Below are 14,530 nucleotides of genomic sequence, written 5' to 3'. Positions count from 1 at the left end.
GAATGTCCCAGAACTGTCATAAATAGTCTATTTCTGATAGATCTGGGACATTCACTCCATACAGCTGTTTTAACCGCTGTATGGAGGGAATGTCATGGAACTGTCAGAAATAGACTATTAATGACAGTTCTGGGACTGTCCTTCCATGCAGCGGTTGAAACATTGTATGTATTTGTTTCCATAAATGGATCCATTTATGGAAACAAATACATACAATGTTTCAACCGCTGCATTGAAGGACAGTCCCAGAACTGTCATTAATAGTCTATTTCTGACAGTTCCATGACATTCCCTCCATACAGCGGTTAAAACAGCTGTATGCAGTGAATGTCCCAGAACTGTCATAAATAGTCTATTTCTGATAGATCTGGGACATTCACTCCATACAGCTGTTTTAACCGCTGTATGGAGGGAATGTCATGGAACTGTCAGAAATAGACTATTAATGACAGTTGTGGGACTGTCCTTCCATACAGCGGTTGAAACATTGTATGTATTTGTTTCCATAAATGGATCCATTTATGGAAACAAATACATACAATGTTTCAACCGCTGCATGGAAGGACAGTCCCAGAACTGTCATTAATAGTCTATTTCTGACAGTTCCATGACATTCCCTCCATACAGCGGTTAAAACAGCTGTATGCAGTGAATGTCCCAGAACTGTCATAAATAGTCTATTTCTGATAGATCTGGGACATTCACTCCATACAGCTGTTTTAACCGCTGTATGGAGGGAATGTCATGGAACTGTCAGAAATAGACTATTAATGACAGTTCTGGGACTGTCCTTCCATGCAGCGGTTGAAACATTGTATGTATTTGTTTCCATAAATGGATGCATTTATGGAAACAAATACATACAATGTTTCAACCGCTGCATTGAAGGACAGTCCCAGAACTGTCATTAATAGTCTATTTCTGACAGTTCCATGACATTCCCTCCATACAGCGGTTAAAACAGCTGTATGCAGTGAATGTCCCAGAACTGTCATAAATAGTCTATTTCTGATAGATCTGGGACATTCACTCCATACAGCTGTTTTAACCGCTGTATGGAGGGAATGTCATGGAACTGTCAGAAATAGACTATTAATGACAGTTCTGGGACTGTCCTTCCATGCAGCGGTTGAAACATTGTATGTATTTGTTTCCATAAATGGATCCATTTATGGAAACAAATACATACAATGTTTCAACCGCTGCATTGAAGGACAGTCCCAGAACTGTCATTAATAGTCTATTTCTGACAGTTCCATGACATTCCCTCCATACAGCGGTTAAAACAGCTGTATGCAGTGAATGTCCCAGAACTGTCATAAATAGTCTATTTCTGATAGATCTGGGACATTCACTCCATACAGCTGTTTTAACCGCTGTATGGAGGGAATGTCATGGAACTGTCAGAAATAGACTATTAATGACAGTTCTGGGACTGTCCTTCCATGCAGCGGTTGAAACATTGTATGTATTTGTTTCCATAAATGGATCCATTTATGGAAACAAATACATACAATGTTTCAACCGCTGCATTGAAGGACAGTCCCAGAACTGTCATTAATAGTCTATTTCTGACAGTTCCATGACATTCCCTCCATACAGCGGTTAAAACAGCTGTATGCAGTGAATGTCCCAGAACTGTCATAAATAGTCTATTTCTGATAGATCTGGGACATTCACTCCATACAGCTGTTTTAACCGCTGTATGGAGGGAATGTCATGGAACTGTCAGAAATAGACTATTAATGACAGTTGTGGGACTGTCCTTCCATACAGCGGTTGAAACATTGTATGTATTTGTTTCCATAAATGGATCCATTTATGGAAACAAATACATACAATGTTTCAACCGCTGCATGGAAGGACAGTCCCAGAACTGTCATTAATAGTCTATTTCTGACAGTTCCATGACATTCCCTCCATACAGCGGTTAAAACAGCTGTATGCAGTGAATGTCCCAGAACTGTCATAAATAGTCTATTTCTGATAGATCTGGGACATTCACTCCATACAGCTGTTTTAACCGCTGTATGGAGGGAATGTCATGGAACTGTCAGAAATAGACTATTAATGACAGTTCTGGGACTGTCCTTCCATGCAGCGGTTGAAACATTGTATGTATTTGTTTCCATAAATGGATGCATTTATGGAAACAAATACATACAATGTTTCAACCGCTGCATTGAAGGACAGTCCCAGAACTGTCATTAATAGTCTATTTCTGACAGTTCCATGACATTCCCTCCATACAGCGGTTAAAACAGCTGTATGCAGTGAATGTCCCAGAACTGTCATAAATAGTCTATTTCTGATAGATCTGGGACATTCACTCCATACAGCTGTTTTAACCGCTGTATGGAGGGAATGTCATGGAACTGTCAGAAATAGACTATTAATGACAGTTGTGGGACTGTCCTTCCATACAGCGGTTGAAACATTGTATGTATTTGTTTCCATAAATGGATCCATTTATGGAAACAAATACATACAATGTTTCAACCGCTGCATTGAAGGACAGTCCCAGAACTGTCATTAATAGTCTATTTCTGACAGTTCCATGACATTCCCTCCATACAGCGGTTAAAACAGCTGTATGCAGTGAATGTCCCAGAACTGTCATAAATAGTCTATTTCTGACAGTTTTGGGACATTCACTCCATACAGCGGTTTCCGGCAAAAAGTGTATGTGCAGAGTTCCTCTATTCTGCAGATACACTTAGAGGAGCTCTGCAGATACACTTAGAGGAGCTCTGCACATACACTTTTTTCCGGTTTGGAATTATTCTTATTTTCATCCTACTTCTTCTTCTTCTTCTTCATCCTCATCCTCATCCTCTTCTTCTTCTGAGGATGAGGATGAAGAAGAAGAAGAAGAAGAAGAAGAAGTAGGATGAAAATAAGATTAATTCCAAGCCGGCAAAAAGTGTATGTGCAGAGCTCCTCTAAGTGTATCTGCAGAGCTCCTCTAAGTGTATCTGCAGAATAGAGGAACTCTGCACATACACTTTTTGCCGGCTTGGAATTATTCTTCTTTTCATCCTACTTCTTCTTCTTCTTCTTCTTCTTCATCCTCATCCTCAGAAGAAGAGGATGAGGATGAGGATGAGGATGAGGAAGAAGAAGAAGAATGAAAAGAAGAATAATTCCAAGCCGGCAAAAAGTGTATGTGCAGAGTTCCTCTATTTCTGACAGTTCTCTCACAGCTTCTTCACATGTACAGCGGTTGAAATATCTGTATCCTAAATGGAAACTAATAGATACAAATTGTATCTATTAGTTTCCATTTAGGATACAGATGTTTCAACCGCTGTACATGTGAAGAAGCTGTGAGAGAACTGTCAGAAATAGAGGAACTCTGCACATACACTTTTTGCCGGCTTGGAATTATTCTTCTTTTCATCCTACTTCTTCTTCTTCTTCTTCTTCTTCTTCTTCTTCTTCATCCTCATCCTCATCCTCTTCTTCTGAGGATGAAGAAGAAGAAGAAGTAGGATGAAAAGAAGAATAATTCCAAGCCGGCAAAAAGTGTATGTGCAGAGTTCCTCTATTTCTGACAGTTCTCTCACAACTTCTTCACATGTACAGTGGTTGAAACATCTGTATCCTAAATGTAAACTAATAGATACAATGTTTCAACCGCTAAACATGTGTTCCTTCTGTCAGAGAACTGTCAGAAATAGCGGAGCTCACTGCAGGGACACTTTTGCCGGCTGATCGGGAAATGTTCGATTCGCGCACCCGAAGTAGGCAAAATTTCGGTTTCGACACGAATCGAATATTTCCTGAAATTCGACTCGAATTCCGGTTCGCCTAGTTCGATTCGCTCATCTCTAATGCTCATCTTCTAGAAGTAGAAAGTTTGTAAACCAGTAACATTTATGATAGCTTGTAACTTGACAACAATTACTATTATTTTCTACATGCTGCATCACAAAATAACTGATTAGTAGGTCACTTTTATCCTATGTAATATCTTATTAGTAAAGTGGCATAAAAGCAACCCATATGGGGAATAATAATTATGTCACAGCTATAAATATTGGCAGATTGTAACTCCTACAAGTGAACATTAACACATTTTATGCTCATCTGAGGCTGGTCATCTACTGACATGCTTTTATGAAAAAAATTGAAACATGAAGATCTAAATAAAAAGTGAAGTTAAATGACAATGACTTAATGTATTTCACCAAGTTCTCCAAGTTTTTTTTTAGCATAAACTTAACTTTTTAACCTGGTCAAACTTTGTGAAAAATGCAAAAGCAAAGGTAACGTATAGTAAAAGCAATTGCTACATTCAGAGAGATAAGCTGCTGAAGTTATATGAACATTGTGATTTTCCCTGTAAAAGTCCAGATTGGCCATGCCGCCGCCTGACTCCTAAGTCTCACTGTTAGTTGATTAGGATGCCATTCAATGTCACATACCAATAAAGAGATTTGGAAGACAAAGCAAGCTTGGCATTTATGTGAAAAACTAAAACTGAACTCCAGAATAAGTAAATACCATCTAAATATAAGAGGCTTGTCCTTACTTGAATCTTGGTGTGCTTTGTGTGTTTCTTCCAGATCTGTGCAATAATCCAGTGTGATACTTCGCCTCTGTGTAATAACACTGATCACTCTCTCCTTGTGCAGGGTGCCTGGTCCTATATCTGCCCCTCCTGTAGTTTTCTGCAGCCAGCCTGGAATGGGTGGAGACTGTTGGGTCCGTTACACAATTCTGTTCTCTGCACAGACTATGTACAGTGCAGTGGTAAAGTCACTGCTTCTGTTACAAGGCAATATCTGGGTTTGCAAAAATACTGGGTGCACACAAAATGGATTGATATCCTTTCGTGGCTATTGAGGTATATATGTAGATTATTTATTTTTTTCACTGAGTTCAGTTTTAAGATTCAGAACTTCTCCTGGCTATAGCTCTGGAATGGTTTGGCATGCAGTTTCACTAAAGAGGATCCCTGCTTTTTTACTTTTTTATCATATGATCACTTGCAATTGCTCAGGTTTTAGGTTTTTAATGTGAAGCCATGACCATATTGTAAATAGCATTTAAATATTCTTAACAAGCTGTAAATAAGTTTTAAACCAAGCTTTCAACAACCTTAAAGTGGTGTTCCACCCAAAAGTGTAAGCTACACTTGTTTGCCTCCCCCCCCCCCCATTCACTGCCATATTTGGCACCTTATGGGGGGGAGTGGGTACCTGGTTTTGACAGGTACCCGCTCCCACTTCTGGCTCGGTTCGCCGCGGCAAAGTGAGCTGGAAGTTTGGCCTCCTCCTTCCTCCCGCAGTCTCCTGGGAACTTTCACAGGTCCCAGAAGACTGCCGGACCAATCAGGATGTGCAGTGCGACCCGGGCATGCGCAATGGGCCCCCAGCTGTGAGGCCGCAAGCTGTCACAGACTGGTGCCCACAGGTGAGATGCTGGCACCGTGGAGACAAGAAGGAGAGAAGGGACGGCATAGTGAGCACATCTCTGGGCCCTGGGACAGGTAAGCGTGTGTTTATTAAAAGTCAGCAACTACAGTTTTTGTAAAAAGGCTGTAACTCTTCTTTAAGGGCTCATTCATACAGGCATTCAGCCCCATACAGTGTGAACAACCAATTGTTTTACTTTTTGTTCTAGGGCTGACCTGTGTGCAGGCAGCCCTTAAAAAGTGAATGGGTGTGCTTCGATTGTATGAACTCACCTGCATAGCTGAGTTTGACAGGAATGCAAGGGTGGGTGCTTGGCCCCAAGTGCAGTGCCTCTTTTTCCAGGGGTAAGTACCCATCCCCGTGAAAACTACATGTCAACCATTCCAGAGTTAAAAGCAGCAGACGTTCTTTACAAATCTTAAAGCTGTGAATGAGCCCATATAGTTGATTGTACTGTGCAGCAATTCATCCTCAAAGTTGACATCAGAGATAATTGAAATTAGTTCCCTCTGCAGCTCTCCTGCTCTGTTTTTACATTAGAGATTTAAGGGTTGGAAGGCAAAATGCTGGGAGGGAGAATTGGTTGAGCTGAGCTGCTGAGAGAATGACTTAAATGACAGTATTTGCAGATACAGATGTGGGTGAGGATTTGCTGTTCTAGCCACAGATTATTAATTTTTTTTTTCATTACGATTTGCACAACATTTTACAGATCATTCATATCAGTCCCTGCCCTCAAGGAGTTTACAATCTAAGGTTCCTAACTCACCTTCATACATACACATATTAGGGTAAATTTAGACAGGAGCCAATTAACCTACCAGCATGTATTTGTAGTGTGGGAGGAATACGGAGCACCTGGAGGAAACCCACGCAAGCACAGGGGGAACATGCAAACTCCATGCAGGTGGTGCTGTGGTTGGGATTAGAACCAACGACCCTAGTGCTAATAGGCAGAAGTGCTAACCACTTAGCCACTGTGCTGCCCTCTATTATTATTATACAGGATTTAAATAGCGCCAACAGTTTGCGCAGCATTTTACAACATGAGGGCAGACAGTACAGTTACTATACAATTCAGTACAGGAGGAATCGCAGGGCCCTGCTCGTTAGAGCTTTCAATCTATGAAATGTTGCAAAATTCTAAAATGTCTATAAGTAACACGTTGTTATATGGCCACTGTGGAGTACACAGTGCTGATGTGCTGATTACAGGACATCACAAAGTTTTCTAAAATTTATTTTAATGTCACAAAATGACTTTCTGTTCGCATTTATTCAGTGTGTCGAGGTATAGTGTGTGCGGTGGAAACAAATGTGGTTAATGTCCGTAGTGCCGTGGTGTGTACTGAACAGGTCATAAGACAAATTGCCTTGTCCATGGATTGGGACTGCGCTGAGTCAGTGATTAGTCATTATTTTACCAGGTCAAGTCTGGTGGTAACTTTTGTGCCTGCTAAATGCCTACGTCACTCATTGGGAAGCCAGAGTTCAGATTTCACTTTGTCAGGGAGTTGTCATAATGTCTCCTCCAGCCTCTTCATCATGTGAGCAACATAAATAGAGGAAAGCTACATGCTGGCAATAAGGCCTCATGCACATAGGATGTTTTAAAAATGCTCCTCCTCTTGGCACTAGCATTTTGGCAGAAAAAGATGCCTTACGCTTATAAAAGTATCTAATGCTTTTGCAAGCATTTAGGCGCATTAAGGGTCAGTTCACACCGCATGTAGTCCAGTGTTGGGGTTTTTCTGCATCAAAAACGCATTGATGGTAAGTTACATAGTTTCCAATGGCATAGTTCACACCGGTGCGGTCAGTTTCAGGGCGTTCCAATTCTAGAAAAAAAGTAGAATATGCGGCATTTTTTCTGTACTGACCTGTACTGGAACGCAGTACAATGCGTCAAAGATGCACCAAAAAGCACTGGAACACACCTAAACCCACTGGAATACACGTTCTTATTTAATTGAAGAAACAGAGAGGGGAAAACATGAACAGGAAGGCATCAACAACGCACCGGAATGCATCAAAAACACGCATACAGAAACGCATCTGGACTGTGTTTCTATGGTGTGAACCGGCCCTTACAGGCATCAAGTACTTGGGTGGTAATTCATTTTATTGTAAAATGAATTTTAATTTAATTAATGCTCAAGAATTAAATGCACCTAGTGTTAACGCTTAACATTTAAGCGCATTTAGACCTGTCAATTGTTTTTTTCTGCCAAAATGCTGCTGCTCCCGGACGCACTGGCAGTGGGTTTTTTTTCATACAGCTCCTAAAAGCCCCTGTTACTAAAAGCTTCTATTTATGTCTGCATGGATAACATGGAGGGATGTTTGGAAGCTGTAAAAAAAAAAATGCCTGACACCCCTAAAAGTGGCTGCAAAAACTCCCTGTGTGCATGAGGCCTTAATGTGTGGGATTATGTTGTGAAGCAAGAGGTGGACAGATCCATTCAGGAAGAGGAGGATGGGACTGGGTCTAATATGATGCTGGTTTCACGGTGCAGTAAATTGAAAATGTTATTGGTTGGAGACCAAAAATAGTATAATGGTTCATTGAATATTGAGGCAACTATACAAGATAAAATACCCAAATGCAGGAGTGTATTTACCATAAAGCAAACAAGGTGTTTGCCTAGGGCAGCATTTTCCAGGGGCGTGGGGTGGAGCCCCCCAAAAGAAGGGACAAGGTGGGATCTGAGAGGCATTGTGGGCTGCTTGAGGGTGTATGCAGAGCCTGACTCTCGTTCCTGGGGATGTCTAGAGCTGTGGAGGTGAGTGTCCTTCTCTCTCTCACTTGGGGGGGGATGTCAGTGGTGGGTGTATGGGGTCTGGGGTTGGGGAGATGTTGGCTTGTGCCAGGCTCTCTCTGCAGGAAAGGGGAGGGGGTCCGATTTTTGTGTTGCCTAGGGCAGCACAAAACATAAATACACCACTGCTCAAATGCACAATGTTATGGTGCCCATGGATAGACCTTCTCCCCCCAGGCTTCGATGAGACCCTCTGGGAACCCTAAACACTGGTTGGTGGGGTTCCTATATCTTGAATTTCACTCTTCCCTGACATTCTCCCCTTATCTCCTCCCTACCTCTTCTCCCTTCAACCCCAGTTCCATACGAGTTTGAAAGCATTTCTTGCCACCACTATAACCATTACTATTAGTAGCTGCTACTGGTAGCTCAGTTATACCTCCTTGATGTTGTGAGATACCCAGTCCTACCCAATACATTGCTTACTATATATTAAGCAATTAAAGAGCAGATGCCAGTGCTGTATGGATACATTGATATTCACAAACACTAATTTAACAAATCAGAAGTGTTTGTTTAGAGAATTAACCATAACTGAATCAACTGCACCTTTCTCCCTTCCTATTAGGACCATGCCAAGTGCTTGTGCCATGCCTACCCAATACATGACCAGCGGTGTCTAATTTCTTTAAACCAAAGTGTACAGATGTTCACACATTGCATAATTTTGAATTTACCTCCTCTGTACTCAATGCAATTCTTTCAAAGGAAAATGGTATTAGTTTAGAAACTAAACAGGAGTTTGTAGAGAAGCAGGGTGGATAAAAATTGCTGATTTTTAAAAAAATAAATAAAAATCAGACTTTTTTTATTTAAAACTGATTTTTTTGATTTTTATCAAATTTATTTTAATAAAATGCTTTTGGAGTAAAAATCTATCTAAAGGTAGTTTTCTATTTAAGATACAATAATAGTTTAGTTTATTCAGCATGAAATAGAGCTTAGTTATGTAGCATGAGGCTGTATATTCTGCAATATTTACATTTTTGGTAAATTCATTCAATGAATCCAAGCTCTGCAAGCTGAGATAACATGCAATGCATTGATGCAGCCACAGAATTTCACAGTAACCATGAGCAAAAACATGTAATAAAAGAATTTGAGTAGCCCTTCAATTATGTGTTATTAACCTAAAATTGGTTCTGATATCGCTGTTTTACTAACCTGATAGCTTATTATTCTAAAAAGGAAACCTTCATTTGGTTTGCGAATATTAAATATTCTAACTACCAGCAAGAATGAGTTGGATTCCTTACATTTAAAGAGCACCTGTCATTTTAGATCCATCATGGCAGCACCTGTTAGGGGGCATCCACTCACTTGCTGCCGCCACGTCCCTCACTTTGTTGTGTCACTGCCGCATCACCAGCCGTCCCATTAAAGTGAATGGGACTGTCGGTGAGTCAACAGCGGGACAAAGGAGGAGCCACTGCGGGACAGAGATGACAACTGCTGTTTAAAAATTATGATTTAAATTGAGCCTTTTCACTAGTGATTTAAATTGTGATTTAAATTGTGATTTAAATCAACTTGATTTAAATTAAATCCACCCTGCAGAGAAGATTTCAAAATATCAAAGTAACTTAAAAGTTCTGTTCTAATGTTTAAAATAAGGCCTCTGTTCTAACTGCCATTACGCTTTTAAATATCTGTGAGAAATTATGGAATATAAGGCACATAATAAAGCAACAAATGTAATATTACTGTAAACATATAAAGCAAACTACAAGAAGAACCAGAATTTAATAACATATTCTGTTTTCCATCAAAGGCTTTCCTGATTATTTAAATACTTTGCTACAAAGGAGTACCAATAAAACAGTTGATAAAAAAATAACTGAGCGCTGAATCATTCTAAAGAGTGGCACAAAGCAGCTCTTAGAGGATTCTTAAAGGCAATGTTTTCTAGCCTTACTGCAATAACATTTCTCTGCTGTCATTGATAATTCCTATAAGAAGGGGAGGCGGTGAAGACATGTAGCATGAGCAGCCACACTGACATAATCCTGGGTGGGCCTTGTGTCTGTCATTTAAAGTCACCTCAGATAATCTTCAATCACCTTCCCGAAGAATAAATTGCAATAAAAAGCCTACTGATCCATACACACCCAGTGTCATTATGTTTTTACATCCTTATCTGTAGTAACATAGATTCCCAACTCTACTGGCTTATATTTCTAGTAATTGCAGACCCTGAGAACATACATCCACATCATCTACATTGCACCCATGTGTATGTCCGCTGCTCTACTAGAATGATGGTACAGTATGTGCATAGTAACATTCAATATTATAGGAGGGGGGAAGGGATAACAATAGATGAAAACAAAAATCAATAGCTCCCCAGTGCATAATAGAAATAAAGAGTACTGCACTCATTAAAACACCCAATTCCCAAGTAGAATGACCAAATGCCAAATTAAAAGGTTGAGCTAAAACACAAAGATATATGAATGTGCATATTTACAGGGATGCTAGCCCAGAAAACTGTCATTGTATGTTTCTGTGCACAGAGGAGGTGATTAATAAAGTTTATTGAAAGAATATGGCTGTGACTGTCAGTATGCATATTGTGATCATAGCAGGAGTCTCATTGTTTGACCTCATAATATATATTCGGCAATTAAAAAGCAGATGCCAGGGCTGTATGGATACATTGATATTCATAAACAGTAATGTAACAAATCAGAGGTGTTTGCTTTGAGAATAAACCAGAACTGAACCAACGCAGCACCTTTCTCCCTTCCGATTAGGACCATGCCAAGTGCTTGTGCCCGGCATTCAGCTCCTGCTCTTATTGTATCTTTGATATTTCAACATCAGCTGATAAAGTGTCTCTGTTGCCTATTGACCTTTAGCAATAGTGAAAGCCGATCTGTCCCTAAGAGCCCATTCAGGGAAGAAAATGAATTATCGGTGGGTGTTGGTCTGTGTTGTGGTTATGAATATCTCAGCAGTAACAGACTGCGTTCATTGTGTAATAGATCCTGTTTTGTTGGAGGAAATATGCATACTGTAATAGCATCACACTGTATGGGCTCCACTCCCAGCTGGCTGCCTATTTATCAGCCCTGACTCCATGCTAAGAACAGTAGGTGTGCTGAGCTGGCTGATGGGGTGTAAGCTTCTTTTTAACTCTCCTCTGCCCGTGCCATGCTGGCCACTGTACCTTTAACCTGCACATGGCAAATCATTTACCAACTTTTATTAGCCTGGGCACACACATGCCTTCTTGGAATAAAAGACATGCCACCCGCCAACCTGACCTAGATAGCACAACAATGAGAAGGAAGCAATCAGACAGGCCAAGTACCCTGTAGTAAACAACAGCCTTCCATCCTGGGCATTCCCTGTCTTAGCACCAAATTCATAGCTGTCTCCTATAGATGTGCAGCATCAACACAGGCCATGCATTTGTCCTGCTGCAGATCAGAGGGAATTTAATAACAATGACAAAACAGTTTACTAAATATGTTAATATTATTTTATTGTTGTGTTTATTATTAGTAGTAGTCGTTATTATTATTCAAGATGGAAAATTTAAAGCCCCATTCACACCTGTGCATTTCTGAAATGCACGCATGTTTCTGTGCACATTCCTGGAACATGCAAAAAACATGCATTCATTCTTAATGATATGCCTAATCGTGGCTAGCAGTTTTGATGCTCACCACCCGAAAAAGGTGAAAAAGTTACTTTGGCGCGTTTTTTTGCATGCAGAGCTGCCCATTTAAAAGAATGAGGTGCACTATGCTGTCGTGCAAAAAAATGTGCACTAGCGTGATGCCCAGAAGTGAGTGGGACCTTCAGAAAAATGTTTTTCAATATTTATTTTATGTTATTATGTAAAATTTACCAATAACATTGTAACTGTTGGGTTCAAAACTGGTCAGTTCAATGCAGCTAATCATAAATAATATATATTGAAATTTGAAAATTAAATTACATTTCTAGATATTTCTATGTTAAATGTATTTTTGTTTATATATATATATATAAACTGTATATATTATTCCAAAATATATATTATATTTGATATTATATAAAATTAAAATATAAATTAATATATGAAAAATAATATTAAAATATATGAAACCAAAATCATACATACAGTGTGTGTGTGTATATATATATATATATATATATATATATATATATGTATCTATATATATGTGATTTATATATATAGTAGAAATATATAAAATTATATAAATATATAAATATATATATATGACATATAAATATATAGCAAAAATATATTAAATCAAATTTTATATATATATATATATATATACAGTATATATATATATATATATATATATATATATATATATGTGTGTGTGTGTGTGTGTGTGTGTAAAGTTTTTGAATTAATATATTTTTACTATATATATATGCCCCCCAATATAGTATTGTAACATCATGTACATGTTGAATGTCTCTTACCTTGTACAGGTGATCAGCAGTCCTTTCCAATGGCAGGCTTGGGGTGGAAGTGTCCAGCCTACAATGTGAAGTACACCTGCTCCTCCAGCACTGCTGTCTTCTTGTATTAAAAAAAGAAAAAAAAAGCCCAGCTTAGAGAGAGGGCAGCACCCTTTGTTAGGGTCACTAAGCTTCCCTTGTGATCAGCTAGCAATGAGCAGTGGAGATAAGGTTGCAGGGGAACCTTGCTTTCCTATCCAACAAAGCTCTTCCAGCGCCTGATAAAGGATACAGAGCATGATCAGCCTGCATTCCATGTTGTGAGATGAGCTCAGGGAAGGAGCAGTGCTCAGCCATCCACAGGCAGCATTGCAGCCATTCCCCTGCAGCTCAGTCTTCCTTGTTGTCTTGCCCTGGATCCTGCAATGTGTGTTTTCCTCCCTTCTCTAGAAATCAGGACTAGAGCCGTATGAACACACAGGCACACTGCTCCCGGGAGAAAGATGGCTGGTCCTTTCAGCAGTGCTGCACTGAGCTCATTGGGTTGCACTGGCTTTTGGTAGCTATAGCAACAGCCAACAGACAGGCTTACACAGCAAGCATGGCTGACCATGTGCAGGGCAATTCTTTCAATTACAGGCAGCTTTATCCGTGCAGTGTGGAGGTGACAGCATACAAAATGATGACACCCTCCACACCCCTTCCTACACACTCACATTTTCCTGAACTGGTTACTTGTGTTGCTCATAAGACCTCTTCTAGGTTACAATGTTTTTCATGTTTAGCTGCATTATAACAATTGCTTCTGTTTACTTGTTAGCAAAGCATGTTGTGACTGGCAAGTGAAATGATTGACTATTAAAGGGCCAGTGTATCCAGAACTGATTCTGGGTGGCCTCTGGTGGGCAGAATCATCCACGGGGGTTTTCAGGAATGCTTTGGTGTGTGCTTTACCTTAATATGCATTTTACTGAGTGGTACAACCAGGGCCTTTGCCCACTGGGACATCCAACCCCTGTGTATTCAATCGCAGACATTTCATGTGTCTTGGAGGCAAGGGGTGCAGCGTCCAGCTCCGCTGACAGCAGCTCAAAGTCTATGATTGTAGTGGAAGGAGGTGGCCATTTTTTCTTGGAAGGCACTTTGTGCCTTATTTGCTCTTGACCTTTCCATGTGTAATATTTACTCCTGACACCTGCACTTGGTGTAATATGTATCCCTAACCCCTGCACACTGCATTACTCCTGACACCTGAACTCTGGATTACATACTCCTGACACCTGCACACTGTGCATTACTAACTCACCCCTGCACACTGTGCATTACTAACTCCTGACCCCTGAACTCTGTGCATTACATACTCCTGACCCCTGCACACTTTGCATTACATACTCCTGACCCCTGCACACTGTGCATTACTTCCTCCTGACCCCTGAACTCTGTGCACTACATACTCCTGACCCCTGCACACTGTGCATTACTTACTCCTGACCCCTAAACTCTGTGTATTACATACTCCTGACAGCTGCACACTGTGCATTACATACTCCTGACCCATGCACACTGTGCATTACTTCCTCCTGACCCCTGAACTCTGTGCATTATGTACTCCTGACCCCTGAACTCTGTGCACTACGTACTCCTGAACTCTGTGCACTACATACTCCTGACCCCTGCACACTGTGCATTACTTCCTCCTGACCCCTGAACTCTGTGCTTTATGTACTCCTGACCCCTGAACTCTGTGCATTACATACTCCCGACCCCTGCACACTGTGCATTACATACTTCTGACCCCTGCACACTGTGCATTACTTACTCCTGACCTCTGAACTTTTGGCATTACTTACCCCTGGTCCCTTCATT

The 14,530-nt window shown here is 40.4% G+C and overlaps 1 protein-coding gene across 8 annotated transcripts in view; it reads right to left on the bottom strand.

Annotated features, from left to right (window-relative positions):
- Positions 1-13,220, bottom strand: part of SORBS2 (sorbin and SH3 domain containing 2) — a 382,944-nt gene extending 369,724 nt beyond the window's left edge. For 2 of the 8 annotated variants that reach the window (XM_089669587.1, XM_089669588.1), the window contains exon 1: positions 12,686-13,220. The gene's annotated coding sequence lies outside the window, so the exon portion shown is untranslated. The remainder of the gene's footprint in view (positions 1-12,685) is intronic. The other 6 variants (XM_089669590.1, XM_089669591.1, XM_089669592.1 and 3 more) reach the window with 6 other exon arrangements.
- Positions 13,221-14,530: the final 1,310 nt, after the last annotated feature.

The sequence above is a fragment of the Staurois parvus genome, unplaced genomic scaffold, assembly GCF_062004578.1.
Source record: "Staurois parvus isolate SC_StPar_1 unplaced genomic scaffold, SC_StPar_1.0 ptg000080l, whole genome shotgun sequence".
NCBI classification, from domain to species: domain Eukaryota; kingdom Metazoa; phylum Chordata; class Amphibia; order Anura; family Ranidae; genus Staurois; species Staurois parvus.
The sequence above is the reverse complement of the archived record's forward strand: the minus strand, read 5'-3'. Positions and strand labels throughout refer to the sequence as shown.